Source organism: Heterocephalus glaber, unplaced genomic scaffold (assembly GCF_053883595.1).
Source record: "Heterocephalus glaber isolate CG9 unplaced genomic scaffold, H.glaber_assembly_v1.0 deba00000896, whole genome shotgun sequence".
Classification (NCBI taxonomy): Eukaryota; Metazoa; Chordata; class Mammalia; order Rodentia; family Bathyergidae; genus Heterocephalus; species Heterocephalus glaber.
In genome coordinates, this window is record NW_028258170.1 from 2,197,795 (window position 1) to 2,206,852 (window position 9,058).

The window sequence follows — 9,058 nt, forward strand, 5'->3', positions numbered from 1 at the left end:
TCGTTGGTCATTCAAGAGATGCAAATGAAAACAACACTGAGATTCCACTTCCCTCCAGAAAGAATGGCTGCTATCATGAAATCAACCAACAACAAATGCTGGCAGGGCTATGGGGAAAGAGGAACCCTGCTCCACTGCTGGTGGGAATGTACACTGGTGCAACCACTGTGGAAATCAGTATGGAGATACTTCAAAGAACTAGGACTGGAAGTGTCATTTGACCCAGCTATTCCTCTGCTGGCTATCTTCCCCAAAGAATTAAAAGAATCATACCAGAGTGATATATGTGCATCCATGTTCATAGTAGCACAGTTTGTAATAGCTAAAACTTGGAAATAGCCCAAATGCCCATCAACTGGAGACTGGGTCAAGAAAATGTGGGGTTTTTTTGTAGAATGGAGTACTACTCAGCCATCAAAAATGAGAAATTAGGGACATTTATTGCTAAATGGATGCAAATTGAGGTGATACTCTTAAGTGAAATAAACAGGATACACATATAAATACTGAATAGTTTCTCTAGTGAGAAACTGAAAGTACAAATATAATACTGTGAAATAGGAAGAAAAGGGGCAAAGGGGAGGGGAAAGTGGGAGGGGTAGGGGAAAGTTAAGAAGGAAATGGAATATGAGAAAATGAAAAAATGGAAACAAAATCTTTGTAAATAGGGAGGGATGGAGGGGTTGAAGGGAGGGCAGTGGAAGGTGGAAAAAATAAGAACCAAGAGTATATAAAGGTGCATATCTCCAGTGATGAATGTCATTATATTGTACACCTAAAATATACCAATAAAAGGATATACAAAAAAATATTTTACTGTTGCTTAACATGATTGGCTTGGTGGCATAAAGTGCCTTCTCAGTGTGGTGAACCTGACACCTTTATTAAGATCCACAGCATTTTCCTCAGTGCTGCACCCATGAGTCTTTCCTCCCCTCTCCCCTGCTGTTAGTCCCTGGCCACCACTCATCCTATGTCCCTGTAATTTACCTATTAAACATTGTTTAGCTCAGTGCAATCAGATTTCTCTTTGGCCACAGAATCATGGAAGGGACTCATGAATCTTCCTTTACATAGGAGGGAAAATCCTACATACATCCTATGCATTTTTCATTCACCTATTCAGTAAATTACATAGTTATTTCTGTCAGACAAGACAGTTTTGTTTTTTTCCTTTGTTTGTTTTGATACTGGGGATTGAACTCAGGTTCTTATGCTTTCATGGTAAGTGGCAAAACCACTGAGCTAAATCCCTGTCCACAAGTCATAGTTTTTAATTCGTGCAATATGAATGAATAAAAAAAGGGACATAGTTATCCCATGAGAAACCATGACCTTCCCCAGAGTTTTTCCTTTTTCCTATCTCTCAGCAATCAGGCTATGTGTTTCACATACTGGGTAGGGGTGTGTCAGGCCACAGCTCCACTGTCATCTCATGTACACAATGGAGACATGACCTCTTCATGCTCTATCCCTTGGCATATTCTATGGCTCAATAACACTGTTGTCTAAGCAACACTGCTCAAGTCATTTTTCAGATTTTCATACTCATGACACAGCCAAACGGAAAATTTGCATCTCTAAACCTCATTTTTTAAAGATGGACTTCTGCAGGTGGTGGCACTGCATCACAGTCACAGTAGCATGGGCAGGGACAGACTCATATTTCTAACATCTGCCTTATCCATATGGCAGAACAAACACTCAGAACCAGAGGTACTGAGCTCCCAATGATCTCTGGGACATGCAGCTCCACAGGAATCCAGGGGTCAGAGTCAGTCCATAGCTAAGATTTGTCACATATTTGAGGATAGAGGGACAGCACAGCACTGCCCAATCGCTCCTATGTGTAATGGACACATCTTCTTTAGATGGTAATTAAATTTTATTTTTAAAATATAACATTTTAAAACATTCACGACATACTGAATACCAAGTGCTGATGTTCCTAATAGGGATTGGCCTAGTCTTGCACCTAGACCCTGCAGAATCTTCTTGATTAAGGCACTTTATAAATCAGTAATTTGTTTTTCAGTACTGGGGATTGAATCTGGGACCTTCTCACTGAACTACATCACCATTCCATTTAACTCTTTTTAAAATTTACTCATAGGATCTTACTAAGAAGGTAATTTGCTCAATGTGGACTTGCATTTCTAATCCTCTTGCCTCAGCCTCCCAGAGTATGGGGATTATAGGTCTATACCACCTCAACAGGTTTCACTAAGCATTTTATAAAAATAGATTTTGTTGGTACATACTAGGCATACGATATAATGAGATGCATCATTGGAAATTTGCACCTTTGCATAACTTCTCTTGGTTCTTATTTTTTCCCCATTCCCCTGCTCTCCCTTCAACCCCTCCATCCCTCCCTGTTTACAAAGATGTTGTTTCCATTTTTTAATTTTCTCATATGTATTCCATTCCCTTCTTTCCTTTCCCCAAGCCCTTCCACTTCCCCTACCCTTTCTATTTGACATGATCTATTATATCTTTTAGTGCTTATTTACACTTTCAGTTTCTCACACTACAGAAATTATGCAGAATTTACACATGTGTATCCTATTTATTTCACTTAAGAGTATCACCTCAATGCACATCCATTTAGCTATGTCTCAAATTTGTCATTTTTTATAGTTGAATAGTTCTCCATTTTATTTTTAAAAGCCATTTTCTTTTTAAGCCTCTATTTGATGGGCAATTGGGCTGGTTCCAAGCTTTAACTGTTACAAATTGAGTTGCTAGGAACATGGGTGCACATATATCACTGTGGTATGATTCTTTTAATTATTTGGGCAAGATACCCAGCAGGGGAATAGCTGGGGCAAATGAGACTTTCAATCCTAGTTTTCTGAGGTATCTCCACACTGATTTCCAGTGTCAGTTTGGAAAAAACAAACTATGAAATGGACCACTATGCCTGGGTATCAACCTTTAGGAATGGGGCCAATTTGTTAGCTCTGGTGAGGGGTGTGGACTCTTCCAGCAGGGTGCTCCTCCCTGAGAGGCCACCAGGGCCTTGCAGCCTGCATGGTGACCACAGGCTTTGCCCTGACCTCCCTCCCACACTCCCCTGATGTGCAGAGACCCCACTTCTTTCTCACCTTTGAGCATGGTCAGCTAGGCAGGGAGCAGGACAAGCCCATCCCAGTGAGCCCTGTCCTACTCTATCCTCCAAGAACCCTTCCCAAGGTGTAGGACCTGCACACAGCCCCACACCTAAGCCTGTGCCCATGAAAGCTGTACAAATCATCAGTCTCCATAAACAGCCCACAGTTCCTGACCTGCACTGGGCTGTCCTGGGCTCCCTCTCTGACTGCACACCCTCACCCCATCATGGCTTCAACAGCCTCTATTGTACCTGCCTCACCCCAGGCCTCTCCTCCCTTAGCAGACCTCTCAGGCTTTAGTGAGGCCCCATTTCTTCCTCTTGGATCCCACAACATGCCCCCTCCCCCAGCACTGGGCCTCTGAGATCTGGGCCAGGCTGGCCCCACCCCCAACCTCCAGCTACCTCTGTGCAGTTTCCATCTGTCCCTGAGCCTCTTGTGCTCATGACCAAGGCTCCTTTCCCTCTCCCACCCTGGAAACCAGTGTTCCTTCTCAGGGTAGGGCAGTGCCAGTCCCAGGAGCAGGTTCTTGTCCTGCAGGCCTGTAGTGCTCTGCCCTGGCAGGCTGGAGGCAGTGGCCACAGTCCCAGGCAAGCAGGTGCCCTCTTCCTTCTTCCCTAGGCCCTACTGGTAGTGGTGCCTGGCCTGGGGTGGCCACAGTGCAGGGTCCCAGGGGTCAATGTGGTTCTCAGGGATGGTCCAGAGGAGAGATTCAGGTGTGAGGGAGCCTGCCAGGCTCAGCTCCAGTAGCACCAGGAGGATGAGCAGCTGCATGGGGGGACTGCAGAGCATGGGATCCTGCCATGTCTCCTTCCTGCAAGAGAGGCAGAGCTGAGCAGTGGACCCCAAAGCCCCTGCATGCTGCATCCCAGGGTCTTGCCTCATTTTTCCCAGCAGGGATGAAGAGCACCATTTGGCAACACCCGAGACATTTGAGGTTCAAATGTGGACTCAGAGCTGTGTTCCAGGATATCATCATGTACGTTCTTTACTGTGTTTTACTTGGTGACTTTTTCCCCTGAATATCATATTATGTTTAATGTGAACCTCAGGAAACATCAATCACAAACTTTCTCATTGAAAATTCTCTCTGAATAATAGAGACTAATATTAAAAATAATAGAATAGACAAAGAACCACAATTTCACAGAAAAACTCCAAGGAAGCTCCAGAGTTTGTGTCTCGGGTCCCTATACCGAGGACTGATAGGGGAGCTCCTTTGGTTGCTGTAGAAATGTCAAGATGACAGGAAGGAGGTGCTGGGGATGGGAATTTCTGCAACTTGGTGTTCCACAGGGTTACCTGTCACCCTCTGGTACTGTGTCTTACAGTGTTGGGCTGGTGCCTCATGATGATAGCCAGCACATGAACAGTTTTTCCCAGCTGTCCAAAACCCAGGTACCACCCGGGGGATGAGAACACAAAGGGGGATCAGTGCTTCTGGGAGGCAGAAAGATGTCAACACCCTGCACCCTTCCCAGGCCATGTGGGGATGGCTTTCCAGGACATGTAATAGCCTCTCACAGAAAAGCTATGGACAGCACCCCCAGGGAGCCCCTGGCAGGATGGACATGATTATCACCACTTTCAATGGGTTGAGGCTTGAGGACACAGCCTAAACCTCAGTGGTGTAGTTGCACTGGGTGAGGCACTGCTATCATGGCAAAGCCCATTCTTTTGGGCTCCTAGCCACAGCCTCTGGAGGTCTGGAGGCCTCTGTGGGTGGAACAGGGGAAGGGTGTGCCCCTGTCCCTAGTGGTAATGCCCTGATCCTACCTGCACTGCCCAGGAAAGACTTAGGAGCACTAAGCTGCCAAAAACAGGGAGGGAGGCTGGCAGCTCCTGGCCTGGACACAGCTGGATACTCCCTCCAATGCTTTTGCCAGACAAAAGCTTGATCCCCAGTCCTGGAAGTCACAATTTCTACAGGGCTCCCTGGGGGAGAAAGAGGACCCCTGTCTTAGGTGGCTCTGAGGTCCTGGGGCTGAAACAAGAGGAGGAAGTGCCTCCCCAGGCATCCTTAGCACTCTGCTAAGGGGGCCACTGAGGGAATTGACTCAGGGACTCTGCTGCATGCAGGGGATGATGGGGATGACTGAGAACAGGGCTCTGCCAGTGTCTTGCTTAGGTGTGACCCTAAACTGGGAAGAGGATACATGTTAGAAATAGCAAGTTCTTGAGAATCCTGCTGCTCTGGGAGGTCTCTCAAAACTGAGCATGAGCAAAGCTCCCTGACCCCAGGGATGGGACACTGCAGCCTCCTCCATATGCAGTGGCTCAAAGCAAACAAACCAAAGGCTGTAAATGGTGTCATTGCCCACAGCTTTCTCATTCTCAAGTGTTTCTCTGCCATGAGCAGGGTCAATAACCCTGAGCCACACCCTCAGGCCCAGCATCCCATGACCCACCTTGAGACAGCCTCTTGGGTGTAGGTCAGGAGCATAGGCTCCACTCTTCATCCTGAGCATCAGGATGCTCTCCCCAACTCGGGCACTGTGACCTCCTCTGCAGTGTGGGGAGGAGGTGCACAGGAGACACCGAGAAGCCAAGGACCTGTGGAGGAAGCTGTCATCAGACCAGAACCTGAGATTCCTCAGAACCCAACACAACATTCACCATTCCCCATGCCTCCCTTGGGGTCTGGGTACTGGAAATAAGTGGGGCCCCTACCCACTCACAGCTGCTTAGAAATGTGTTCCCCACCTACTTCCACTATCCCTATGGAAATGCAGGCACTTGACCCCACCAGCCCTGGCTGCCAGAAGCCCATGGTCAGCCTGGGACAGCACTGGGGGGGAGATGCTGGCTCCTCCATCAGGGAAACTAAGCCCAGAGAACCCTGCCCCAGCCCAAGGCAGCAGTGATGCCCTGAGACTGGGGAAACACATCACAGATTTCCTCTAATCTCCCCTAGTGTGTGGGCTGGAAGGTGGGGCCATCCCCGGGTACACATCCCTACACTCTGTCCCTGCAGCTTGCAACCTAGAAGTGAGCAGATCCCTCCCATGTCACAGTATCTGCCCCACACACTCCTCCCATAGGACACCGGGCACCGGCCACACTGTGATCTGCTTCCCCGTCCAGTGTGTCAGAGGCCATGTGCTGAATTAAAGGAGAATCCAGGACCATCCTGCTCTAAAATGTATCAGAGCCCTGGAGTTTGGTTAGAACTCAGCTGCTGGGTACTGGGAGACTTGTCAGGGCAGGAGGTTGGCTCGGTGGCCCCTCAGTGCCCAAGGAACTGCTATTCCCCAGTGTGTAGTATCCCCCAGGCTCCAAGAGAGGCACTGAGCACCCATCTCCCTGCCATCCTCTGTTTCTGTCTGATGGGAGGAGGCTGAGGTTCAGGTGGGTCAGGATTCTGACAAAGCCCAGGAACCCAAAGCAAGAGGCCATGCTGGAGTCAGCATCCTGGGACTACACCACCTCTGTTTATGAACCATCAGAGCCACAAAGTGGGGCAGGGGGCAGCTGGAGGATGAAGGAGCAGAGGGGTGAGAGGAATGCATCTGAGTTTTTCCCCAGGGCCCAGGGAGGAGAGAGGGAGATGGAGCTTCAGTCACACACAGGACCCACACTCACCCCCACCCCTGCAAGCAGCTGCCCCAAACTCCATCTCATGAACGGGAAACTAAGGCTTAAAGGATGGTGATGCTGCCCACAGGTGGTGACCAGGAAGGGCTGAGACCAGAAACCAGGCCTGTGGCAAGAGAATCCCATACTCACTCTTCAGCTGTCACTCCAGGGCTCTGACTGCACCAACATTCAATGTAGATGGACCTCTCATGCTCCAATCTGTGAGCATGTCCATGTCAGGAGACCACTGCAGAACATGGTCCTTCATTCCTCCTCACCCTCTTCTGGAGCAAAACCATTCCTTCTTGGCACAGGGAGAGAACCAAGGGTGGGGACAGCATCCCTGGCCATCTGCTTTTACATGACCATACCCATCTCTTTATCTTGCTGTGACTCCACTGGGTGTGGGGACATCTGTGAGCCCATCCCCCACTTCTGAAGATGTTTTCTCTATAAGGAACTGCAGAGCCCAGGGTGGGACGGCTCACCCTAAATATTCACTGGGAAGTTGGGAGCACTTGCTCTGCCTGGCTCCAAGTTCTCCTCAATTGGTAACTTTACTTGCTTCTTCCTTGGACATTCTGAGGCCTCTGGGCTGGTCTGGACCTCAGCCTGTGCTTCTGGGAATGTCCTCAATTCTTCCTCATGTGGGAGGACTGTTTTTCTGGATACAGAATTAGTAGCTGACAGGGCTGGTTTGGTTTTGTTTGCATTCCACACTGTAAATAACAACCAGTTTCCTGACCTCCAGGGTTCTGATGAGAAATCTAATGATCTGCTGAGGACATGAGGATGAACAGTGTCTACTGATAGCCTCAGAGACACTGATAATATGCCTTTCTGTATTTTGTAAACACTGTATTATCACACCAGTGACCTCTTAGCAGCATTTTTGAGACCAGTAAGAATTTAAAGGAGAACAGTCTTTAAAAATAAATTTAAGAATAGATTTCAAATCAAAATCAAAAAGGACATGAAAATATCTATGAGCTTAAATTTGTAAAACGCTAAATATTCTCCATACTCCATGAAAGCAAAAATGTGCATCAATAACTGAGGGTTATGCCCCACCTCAAGGATGCTGACTAGGACCTCAGCTGCCTGCACACAGCTCTCCCCTGTCTCTGGGGCCAGGTGGGCAGCAGAGCAGGTCTGCTGTGGTCCTGGTATACCCCACTAAAAGCAGGGCCAAGTGACCCCAGCTCGTAGTGCTGAGGACCCAGCAACTTCTCAGGACAAAAGCAGCAGAAGGGCCCTGCTGCCACCTGGGCCCTTGGCTTGATTCTTTTGGGCTCTAGTGTGGCTAGTCTCTTGCACTCCAGGGTATATGACTTTTTGAGTAAATATCATAAAATAATCCTATAAATTATGTATCCTGTATTAAGCATATTCCTTTGCTAAAACCCTGACTTCAAGATCAGTCTTGAGAAAAAAAATCATTTTTCAATGAAAATGCAACTGCTGTCTAAAACATTCCCACACAAGCATGCAAACAGGAATGAACTAAAATTTCTCAGCTTACAAGATTTTGAAGGAACATAAACAACTTTAATATTTCTACACATAAGAAGCTAGCTAGGTGTGGAGGCATACATTTGAAGTCCTAACACTTGGGGAGGCTGAGACCACTTGGGGAGGCTGATTGCAAGTTCAGGTCCTGCCTGGGAAGTTTAGCAATTTAGCAATCACTGAGTCAAAATAAATAATACAAAACAGTTCAGCTTGGAGCTCAGTGAAAAGGCCCTTGGTTCAAATCCCAGTGAGAAAGGGCCAAAGGGCCCTGCAGAAACATCCAAAAAATTCAGCAGAGATACCAGGGAAGGACCTCTGGGCATCCACCCACTCCTGGCACTGAGACAGGCCCAGAGCCAGGGGGAGAGGAGGCTGCCACATGCTGTAGCGGGGAAATCTCCATATGCTTGAGGTGCTCAATAGAGGGATGGAGCCCAGAGCCTGTGAATGCAAAGCACACACTCTACAACAGAGCTACATCCCTGGCCCTTGGCATCTTCATTACTATGTGCAGAGAGGTGATGGCTGATGCAAGGTTCTCAGCTTCTCCAGACACCAGCTTTGAAGGACAAAGTGTCTCTTTATGCTTCCTGCCAAGGCAGCAACTGCCCCTCCACACTGGCCTCACACAGGCTTTTACTCTCATTTACCGAAGAGGAGCCATTCAACGGCTCTACCACAAATAACAATCTGCTCTACAGTGATTTCCTCCTTCACCTAGCAAGGAACTAAAATATTGCTTCTAAGTAACCACTTCTATAAGGTAATATGAAACAAAGCAAATACCACAGTCCTGCTAATCATTCACCTCCAACACAGAGCAACTGACCCCTGGTCATCACCTCCCCATCACTGGC

At 47.8% G+C, this 9,058-nt stretch overlaps 1 long non-coding RNA gene across 1 annotated transcript; it reads right to left on the bottom strand.

Annotated features, from left to right (window-relative positions):
* Positions 1–353: 353 nt before the first annotated feature.
* On the bottom strand, positions 354–7,322 carry LOC147828877 (uncharacterized). The gene is made up of 3 exons (XR_015450003.1): positions 6,840–7,322; positions 5,522–5,666; positions 354–3,927 (listed from the first exon to the last, which is right to left on the bottom strand). It is a non-coding gene; the product is annotated as an uncharacterized LOC147828877 (long non-coding RNA).
* Positions 7,323–9,058: the final 1,736 nt, after the last annotated feature.